Here is a 9,334-nt window from a genome sequence, read left to right as displayed (position 1 = left end):
AAGTTCATTGATAAAAACGGCATGGGAATTCCCCAAAGGGGAACCCCGGCCAAAATTTAAAAAAAAAAAAATGACGTGGGGTTCCCCCTAAATTCCGTACCAGACCCTTCAGGTCTGGTATGGATTTTAAGGGGAACCCCGCGCCAAAAAAAAAAAAAAAAACGGCGTGGGGTCCCCCCAAAAATCCATACCAGACCCTTATCCGAGCACGCAACCTGGCAGGCCGCAGGAAAAGAGGGGGGGACGAGAGTGCGGCCCCCCCTCCCTCCTGAACCGTACCAGGCCACATGCCCTCAACATTGGGAGGGTGCTTTGGGGTAGCCCCCCAAAACACCTTGTCCCCATGTTGATGAGGACAAGGGCCTCATCCCCACAACCCTGGCCGGTGGTTGTGGGGGTCTGCGGGCGGGGGGCTTATCGGAATCTGGAAGCCCCCTTTAACAAGGTGACCCCCAGATCCCGGCCCCCCCCCTGTGTGAAATGGTAAGGGGGTACATAAGTACCCCTACCATTTCACGAAAAAAGTGTCAAAAATGTTAAAAATGACAAGAGACAGTTTTTGACAATTCCTTTATTTAAATGCTTCTTCTTTCTTCTATCTTCCTTCATCTTCTGGTTCTTCTGGCTCTTCTGGTTCTTCTGGTTCTTCCTCCGGCGTTCTCGTCCAGCATCTCCTCCGCGGCGTCTTCTGTCTTCTTCTCCTCGGGCCGCTCCGCACCCATAGCATGGGGGGGAGGCTCCCGCTCTTCTCTTCTTCTTTTCTTCTTTTCTTCTCTTCTTCTTCATTTTCTTCTCCGGGCCGCTCCGCAATCCATGCTGGCATGGAGGGAGGCTCCCGCTGTGTGACGGCGCTCCTCGTCTGACAGTTCTTAAATAACGGGGGGGGCGGGGCCACCCGGTGACCCCGCCCCCTCTGACGCACGGTGACTTGACGGGACTTCCCTGTGACGTCACGGGGAATGCCACAGGGAAGTCCCGTCAAGTCACCGTGCGTCAGAGGGGGGCGGGGTCACCGGGTGGCCCCCCCCCCCCGTTATTTAAGAACTGTCAGACGAGGAGCGCCGTTACACAGCGGGAGCCTCCCTCCATGCCAGCATGGATTGCGGAGCGGCCCGGAGAAGAAAATGAAGAAGAAGAGAAGAAGAGAAGAAAAGAAGAAAAGAAGAAAAGAAGAAGAGAAGAAGAGAAGAGCGGGAGCCTCCCCCCCATGCCATGGGTGCGGAGCGGCCCGAGGAGAAGAAGACAGAAGACGCCGCGGAGGAGATGCTGGACGAGAACGCCGGAGGAAGAACCAGAAGAACCAGAAGAGCCAGAAGAACCAGAAGATGAAGGAAGATAGAAGAAAGAAGAAGCATTTAAATAAAGGAATTGTCAAAAACTGTCTCTTGTCATTTTTAACATTTTTGACACTTTTTTCGTGAAATGGTAGGGGTACTTATGTACCCCCTTACCATTTCACACAGGGGGGGGGCCGGGATCTGGGGGTCACCTTGTTAAAGGGGGCTTCCAGATTCCGATAAGCCCCCCGCCCGCAGACCCCCACAACCACCGGCCAGGGTTGTGGGGATGAGGCCCTTGTCCTCATCAACATGGGGACAAGGTGTTTTGGGGGGCTACCCCAAAGCACCCTCCCAATGTTGAGGGCATGTGGCCTGGTACGGTTCAGGAGGGAGGGGGGGCCGCACTCTTGTCCCCCCCTCTTTTCCTGCGGCCTGCCAGGTTGCGTGCTCGGATAAGGGTCTGGTATGGATTTTTGGGGGGACCCCACGCCGTTTTTTTTTTTTTTTTTTGGCGCGGGGTTCCCCTTAAAATCCATACCAGACCTGAAGGGTCTGGTATGGAATTTAGGGGGAACCCCCACGTCATTTTTTTTTTTTAATTTTGGCCGGGGTTCCCCTTAATATCCATACCAGACCTGAAGGGCCTGGTATGGAATTTAGGGGGACCCCCACGTCATTTTTTTTTTTTAATTTTGGTTCGGGGTTCCCCTTTGGGGAATTCCCATGCCGTTTTTATCAATGAACTTCTATGTGTATTGTCGGCAATGCAATAGCCGCGGGTAGTTTTAAATGAGTTTTTTCCTTCAAAATGTCATTTTGCTGTCAGACTGTTCTAAACACAGGAAACATGCGCCCCTTTACAGGCACACTATAGACACCCCCCAGGTACGAAATTTAAAGGGATATTACACTTTTATTGATTGACTTTAAGTATTATTAAAATCACTGCTCCTGAAAAAACGGCCGTTTTTAAAACTTTTTTTTGCATTGATCCATGTCCCCTGGGGCAGGACCCAGGTCCCCAAACACTTTTTATGACAATAACTTGCATATTAGCCTTTAAAATTAGCACTTTTGATTTCTCCCATAGACTTTTAAAGGGTGTTCCGCGGCATTCGAATTTGCCGCGAACACCCCAAATTGTTCGCTGTTCGGTGAACTTGCGAACAGCCAATGTTCGAGTCGAACATGAGTTTGACTCGAACTCGAAGCTCATCCCTATTGACCACATCCCTCATAATTTTTTTGTACAAATTTTTATTCATTAGAATTTTTAGACACATAGAGGTGTACTGAGCATTGTCCATCAGGACAATATTGCCCCCCTTGTCAGAAGGCTTGATAACTATCGACTTGTTGTCATTAAGCTCCTTTAGTGCATGTTTATCTGCCATGTTTGTATTTGTCATTTTAGGGGAACGAATACACAATTTGTCGATCTCCCTATAGACCAATTTCAAAAACGTTGAGATATTAGGGTTGGAACTGGGAGATGGAAACTGTACTGACGTTTTCTTAAGTTTGGACCCTTGTTTTTGCTCCTGTGCCGGCCTATCCTTGGTATCCAAGGGAAGGGATAACACCGTAGGCAAGTCAATACGATCAATGAGGTCAGTCGTATCACTCTCCTCCAGGAGCGACACCAACTGATCAATGGCTTGATTTTCTTGAGGTGTTAGATCAATAGATCCCTGGGGTTTTTGGTACATATATGTTTTAGCATAAGTTTGCGTGCAAACATTTCTAGATCTTTTACAACTTCAAACCTGTCCATGTTTTCATTCAGGCAGAATCCGGGGCCTTTTTGGAGTATGCAAGCTTTGCTATCGGTCAGAATGTGGGAAGAGGGATTGACAATGTTGAAGGACATCTCAGGTCCGTCAACATCCCCAATAGTCAACTTCTCCCCACATGTGGCTAAATTCTGTTGGTGAGTTTGTTTAAAAGTGTCTCTGCTAAAGGGACAGTCTCCTGTCTATCCCCACCCTGTTGGGTGGTTCTGGACCTCGTAACGGGAGGTGAGTTTGTATTACCTACCAACGATGGCATGGGGGCGGGAACTAGAGAACTTAATGCCCCAAAAGGTGCCCTACCTGGAGCCGAGGGCATACTATGGGAGCCATCTGATGTATTGATGTTGTGGGTCCTAGATCCCTGAGGTCTATTGTCACCTTGATTAGGACGGGGTGCCTTTTTGTTCTTGGAGGAGACCTGTGAAGAAACAGATGATACACTCGAAGAAGAATTAGACATGGCAGAGTAATGGTCCTTTCGATTCCTAAATTTGTTATAATTTTTAGGCTGTTGATTCCATTTGTAGGCTCGATTGTCTTCAAAGGCACATCGATCCCTGCTGAATTACACAGCATTACAGTGGGAGAGAGCCTTGTGCCAACATCGGAAGAAGAGAAGAGGGAAGAAGACGACGCAAAAGTCCGGGACACTGCTAGCAATAGAGCGGCAGAAGATATGGAGGAGCCGGTAGAAGAACCGGACACCGGGAGAAGAGGTCGAACACTGGGAGGAGAAGAGTCTGGAGAGCGGGAGAAGTACAGGACATGGGAGAAGAGGCTGGAGAGAGCGGCAAAGTCAGAAGAAGACCCCCGAAGTCGGAAGAAGACCCCCGGAGCTGTCCAATAAATTACTTTAAAATCCTGTGTAATGTGTTTTTTTATTGACACTTTTTTCCTAGGTGAATGGGTAGGGGTACGATGTAGGGGGGGCCAGGATCTGGGGGCCCCCTTATTAAAGGGGGCTCCCGAATTCCGATAAACACCCCTGCCCGCAGACCCCGACAACCAACGGCCAGGGTTGTCGGGAAGAGGCCCTTGTCATCATCAACATAGGGACAGGGTGCTTTGGGGTGGGGGGGCCGTAGGGCACCCCCCTCCCCCAAAACACCCACCCCCCATGTTGAGGGCATGTAGCCTGGTATGGTGCGGGGGGGCCCTCGCTCGTCCCAACCCCCTTTCCTGACTGGTCGGGCTGCGTGCTTGGATAAGGGTCTGGTATGGATTTTGGGGGGACACCACGCCGTTTTTTCGGCGTAGGGGGTTCCCCTTAAAATACATACCAGACCTAGGGGACATTGTCGCCTCTGCCTCGCCTCAATAGGAAAATATGTTTTTCCTATCGCAGCGAGCGCGAGATGTAGTACCCTGCCCTTGCGTCGTATCTGGTCCATCGGACCAGCATACAGATGAACGGGCTTTCCGTTAGGAACTGAGTCCAGCGGAGTTACGACGTAAAGATTTGAAGCAGGTCCATCGGAAAGTCTGCCCGTGCGTACGCTGAATAAGAGTTTCAATTTGTATGCAGTCAGGCAGGTCCTTGCACTCTGGTTCTTCTGCTGGGCTCCCCCGCTATCTTCTGCTCTTTTGCCGCTCTTTTGATAGCGGTGGCCCGGTCTTCTCCGTCATCTCCTTCCCTGTTCTCTTCTTCCGATGTTGACACAACACTCTCTCCCGCTGTAATGCCATGCGAGCGGTGCGCAACGACTTATATAGGCATGGGGCGGGGTCACCGGGTGATGTCACCCGGTGACCCCACCCCTTATGACATCACAGTCCCAGGTCATGATGGCACTGTGACGTCATAAGGGGCGGGGTCACCGGGTGACATCACCTGGTGACCACGCCCCATGCCTATTTAAGTCATTGCGCACCGCTTACACGGCATTACAGCGGGAGAGAGCGTCGTGTCAACATCGGAAGAAGACAAGAGGGAACAAGACGGCAGAGAAGACCAGGCCAATGCTAGCAAAAGAGCGGCAAAAGAACAGAGGTTTGCGGGGGAGCCCGGCAGAAGAACCGGAGAGAGGCAGAAGAACCGGAGAGCGGGAGAAGAACAGGAGATCGGGAGAAGAGGCCGGAGAGTGGAAGAAGAGGCCGGAGAGCGGGAGAAGAAGCAGGAGAAAGCGAAGGAGTCTGAAGAGACCCCTGGAGCTGCCTAATAAATTACTTTAAAAACTTGTCTAGTGTGTTTTTTTTATGAAAGGGGGCTCCCGGATTCCGATAAGCCCCCCGCCCACATGCCCCGACAACCAACGGCCAGGGTTGTCGGGAAGGGGCCCTTGTCCTCATCAACATGGGGACAAGGTGCTTTGGGGTGGAGGGCCGCAGGGCTCCCCCCTTCCCCAAAGCACCCACCCCCCATGTTGAGGGCATGCAGCCTGGTACGGTTCAGGGGGGGCTGCTCGCTCGTCCCCACCACCTTTCCTGGCCGGGCTGCGTGCTCGGATAAAGGTCTGGTATGGATTTTGGGGGGACCCCCATGCCGTTTTTTCAGGATAGGGGGTTCCCCTTAAAATCCATACCAGACCTAAGGGACATTGTCCCCTCTTTCTCGCGCTCGCTGCAATAGGAAAATGTGTTTATCCTGTTGCAGCGAACGCGAGATGTACAGTACCCTGTCGCCGAGAAAAACATGGAATGGAAACATTCTCGCGGGCAGGTGCTGTAGCTGACCTTGTGTCATATTTGGTCCGTCGGACCAGCATACAGTCGAACAGTTTTCCCAATAGGAACTGGTTCCAACGGAGTTCCGGCGGGAAGATTTGAAACATGTTTCAAATCTAAAGTCCTTCTAATTTTCGGCCGAAAAGGTCCATCGGAAGTCCGATGAAGCCCACACACAGTCGGAAGTCCGACGGATTCGTTCCGGCGGACAAGTTCGGTCGAAAAGTCCACCACTGTGTACATGGCATAAGTCCTTCACAAGACAGGAATAGAGGTTAGAAAGTATTTACTATATGTACAAATTACAGGACGTTCCAAATATTTGCATTGAGTTTGAACTATGGGAAGGCATAAAAAAACACATATTAATGCAGTTCTGTATTCATTGAGGCCTCATTCACATGGGCACTGAGGTCCATACACTGGGAATAGGCCATTTGTTTATGCAGCTGGAGCCCTCAAGTGTGTACAGGCAGCCTTTGTAAGTCTATGTGGATGCAGTGGCTGTATGGACACAGCTGTTCATCTTAATTTTAGAAATGTGCCAGTGAGTGGCCTTTATGCTAACAGTGCATGTTTGGGGCCACTCATCCCCACGGACATGTTTGTCAAATTAGGGTTCATATAGCTGCCGCAACACCATAAACTTACATAGGCTGTCTGTACACAGCGCCCAGAGGCTCCAGCTGCATCAACGTAAGGACGATTTACAGTGTGTGGTCTATGGCGCCTATGTGAATGAAGTCTATGAGATCATTACAGTCTGTCACCAAGGAGGAAAAAATGCTTCCTTGCACTGGGACCGTCCCCTGCACTGCAAGGATTAAATGCTCATTTAGGTCAAGGGGACCATAAAAAGCAATTTTACATACCTGATCCTCCACCTCCCTAGTCGATGCCACTCTCCTCTTCTCCCCTACACTTCAGCCATGGACTGTCCTTCAGCAACCTCACATCCAAGATACCTAACCACCGAAGCATAGGGGAGAAGAGTCTGTGGGGACTGGGCTTACAACCCAAATAAATGTTATTTTATATGGCCCCCTAGACGAGTATGTAACCCTTGCAGCTCCACTGCAAGAGAACAAGTTTGTTTTCCCAGGGTTTCAGCTTTAAATGTATATGTTTCACTGTAAAGAGTGTAAGTACTAGTTTTTTACTTGGTAGCAGCCTCCCTATACAGCAGAGCACAGAATAGGGGAGGGAGTAACAGCACAAGAAGTCAACGAGTGGTGCTGTAATGCAAGGAAAATGATGGGAGTAGAAAGAAAGAGATGAGCTCATTGGTCTACAGCTTCTTCTTTCACTGTCCAGCTGTAGAGAGAAGAGGAAAGCTTTAAGTATCACTGAACCACAATGGAGAAAAATAGAGCTGTGTAAATAGAGCTGTGTAAATCTCAGTGGTGGATGACCATAAAGACAAATCCTTTGGCAGGCAAATAAGCTCCCTTATGTGTGTTTCGTCTGTGCACTTACAGTGCTTTGAAAAAGTATTCATAGCCCCTTGACATTTTGTTATGTTACAACCAAAAACCTAAATGTATTTTATTGGGATTTTATGTGATAGACCAACACAAAGTGGCACATTATTGTGAAGTGGAAGGAAAATGAAATATGGTTTTCAACATTTTTTTTACAAATAAATATGTGAAAAGTGTGGCATGCATTTGTATTCAGCCCCCCTGAGTGAATACTTTGTAGAACCACCTTTCGCTGCAATTACAGCTGCAAGTCTTTTTGTGGATGTCTCTACCAGCTTTGCACATCTAGAGAGTGACATTTTTGCCCATTCTTCTTTGAAAAATAGCTCAAGCTCTGTCAGATTTGATGGAGAGCATCTTTGAACAGAAATTTTAAATCTTGCTACATATTCTCAATTGGATTTAGGTCTGGACTTTGACTGGGCCATTCTGACACATGAATATGCTTTGATCTAAACCATTCCATTGTAGCTCTGGCTGTATGTTTAGGGTTGTTGCCCTGCTGGAAGGTGAACCTCCGCCCCAATCATTTGCAGTGATTTGCAGTGTTAGTTGACCGCCACACATAGCATTTTACTTTTAGGCCACAAAGTTCCATTTTGGTCTCATCTGACCAGAGCACCTTCTTCCACATGTTTGCTGTGTCCCCCACATGGCTTCTCACAAACTGAAAATGGGACTATGGCTTTCTTTCAACAATGCCAGATTTGCACAACTAATAGCTGTCCTATGGACAGATTCTCCCACCTGAGCTGTGGATCTCTGCAGCTCCTCCAGAGTTACCATGGGCCTCTTGGCTGCTTCTGTGAATAATGCTCTCCTTGCCCGGCCTGTCAGTTTAAGTGTCTTGGTAGGTTTGCAGTTGTGCCATACTCTTTCCATTTTTGGATGATGGATTGAACAGTGCTCTGTGAGATGTTCAAAGCTTGGGATATTTTTTATAACCTAACCCTGCTTTAAACTTCTCAACAACTTTATCAATGACCTGCCTGGTGTATTCCTTGGCCTTCATGATGCTGCTTGTTCACTAAGGTTCTCTAACAAACCTCTGAGGGCTTTACAGAACAGCATTATTTATACTGAGATTAAATTACACACAGGTGGACTCTATTTACTAATTAGGTGACTTCTGATGGCACTAGATTTTAGCCGGGGTTATCAGAGTAAAGGGGGCTGAATACAAATGCACGCCACACTTTTCAGATATTTATTTGTAAAAAAAAATTGAAAACCATTTATCATTTTCCTTCCACTTCACAATTATGTGCCACTTTGTGTTGGTCTATCATTGTTATCGTTTTTGGTTGTAACCTGAGAAAATGTGGAAAATGTCAAGGGGTATGAATACTTTTTCAAGGGACTGTAGCTGTTTGCTTACAGTTTGACTACAAGAGAAATGTATAGCCCCAAAAAAAAGTTAATCAATCACTGTTTCCTGTGTAACACTGCAGGACTATGTAGGGGTTTAACTCTCCTATCTTTGGCTCAGGACAAACAATGTGGCCCCACTGTAACCCTTTTGCTTGAGGCTCCCCAGAGTTCCTGCTTCTGACAGGGGCAGAACATACAGACATCACCCTCATAGGATCTTCAGGCAAGCCCCAGCCTGGCCTAACTAGGATACAATCCCATTATTGAGCCCACACTCTAGCCCAGTATAAGTCCCACTGTCACTGCACACAGATTCATGATCGAGCAAAATTTACCCCTTCCCAAAAGGAATAATGACAGTCCAGGCCAGAATTACCTATTAGCAACATACTTCTCATTTACTTCTGTGGCACATGCTTTTGTAACATTTCAAATACAGTAACTAGCTCTAATGGGGCAGCCCATGTCCATACAGTAACTCAAGATTTCATTACGTATTCTTTTCAACGAAGGGGACTTAGTTCAGCTTCCCTCTGCACTCTTAGGGGTATAGTCCCAGTGCTCCCCTGAAGGGGGCTGCACCACCCAGTGTGTAAAAGCACTCACACTGTGTCCATTAGTATTTACCTTGTATGAGAAGGGTTTCTTCCCATGTTTTTAGGCCTTGTCACGCTACCCACCTGTGCTTCATGCCGGCAGCAGCTAATGCTTTAAATGAGCTCTGGCGCCCGAGGTTAGTAGTTGG

Source organism: Aquarana catesbeiana, linkage group LG03 (assembly GCF_042186555.1).
Source record: "Aquarana catesbeiana isolate 2022-GZ linkage group LG03, ASM4218655v1, whole genome shotgun sequence".
NCBI classification, from domain to species: domain Eukaryota; kingdom Metazoa; phylum Chordata; class Amphibia; order Anura; family Ranidae; genus Aquarana; species Aquarana catesbeiana.
Note: the sequence above shows the minus strand (reverse complement) of the source record.